The sequence below is a fragment of the Crocodylus porosus genome, unplaced genomic scaffold (assembly GCF_001723895.1).
Source record: "Crocodylus porosus isolate Cpor-Errol unplaced genomic scaffold, CroPor_comp1, whole genome shotgun sequence".
Classification (NCBI taxonomy): Eukaryota; Metazoa; Chordata; order Crocodylia; family Crocodylidae; genus Crocodylus; species Crocodylus porosus.
The window spans coordinates 55,332,655-55,333,893 of NW_017728918.1; the positions used below are offsets into that span (position 1 = coordinate 55,332,655).

General features: G+C 51.7%; 1 protein-coding gene across 2 annotated transcripts in view; it reads left to right on the forward strand.

Annotated features, from left to right (window-relative positions):
- The window catches only part of COL19A1 (collagen type XIX alpha 1 chain), a 391,132-nt gene that overhangs the window by 320,745 nt on the left and 69,148 nt on the right, over window positions 1-1,239 (forward strand). The gene's annotated exons all lie outside the window — the stretch shown is intronic.

A 1,239-nucleotide genomic window follows, 5' to 3' on the forward strand; every position in this document is an offset into this window, starting at 1 on the left:
GCCCCTGCCCCTGCCCCTGCCCCTACCGGGAGTCTCCAGCTAAGCCTCCCCCACCCCCCACCTGGGCACATTCATCCCAAAACCCTGCCACTTGCACCTGCCTAAGTTCGGGCTAGTCTCCTAGTATGCGACCCCATGATGATCCTGATGACAAGCCGTATGAATCCTCCCCTCCTGCCTCTTTGCTTTCCCCCCATATTACAAATATATAGGTTTGTTTTTATATATATATAGAACTAATATGCTATCAGAGATGTACAGGGCTGAGAGTAGCAGCAGGAACGTACAGGGTTGAGATTAGTGGGTGGGTGTTGCTTGGTGATTGCCGCTGACGGTTGTGGTGGTGGCGAGCTCTTACTTTTCTGGCTTTTTAGGACTATGTTTCCCAGCATTCCCAAGCTGACAGGGCTTGAAACAGTTTCCATGGGGACACGTCAATAGTTTCCATGGGGACAAATGCTGCTGCTCCCTCCACCCCACTTCCCTGCCCACATTCCACCATGAATCTGTGTGCGTCGTGCAACATATGGCTTTTGGAGGGGTGCTGTGAAATGTTTTTGAAATGGTGGGTTGCTGTTGGGCTTGGGTTGTAGTTTGCCCCCCCACCTCTGCTACACTGGCTCATTCGCCTCCCGTCCCCCCAACCCCTCAGCCTTCCTTTGAACCCTCACACACAGAACCACACACACACACATACACACACTTGCAAAAATACAATAACTGCTTGAGGTAAAACAAAAAAAGTGCCTTAAGCAAGCTCTGCCTTGCAAGATGCTTCCTTGAGTCTGGAGTGCACTGAGAAAAGGCCACTCTTTCCCTGTTACAGCTGTGCTTCACCACTTGAGTCCTGCACTGCATGGTGGACCTTCAAACCCTCACACACAGAACCACACACACATGCACACACATCACTCCCTCCCTGTTGCCCCATGCCTGTCTGTGTGCTCTTCCTAGCACACAGGGCGGTGTTTTACCCTGGTTACTGGCCACGTACCAGCCTTCCAAATTCCTTCCTGGTTAGTGGTCATGTTAGCTAATTAACAAGCTAACTCTCTGTTGCCTCATGGTGTGGCCCTCCTGTCACCTTGCTTTGTCACCCTGCTTGTGGCTGGGTAAAAATGTCCCCTCATAGGTACCCCGCTGCTTTGTGCTCAGGGAACCACCCCTCCCTAGCTGTCTCTTGCCCCATAGCAATACATGTACACACACACACACACACACACACACACACACACACAC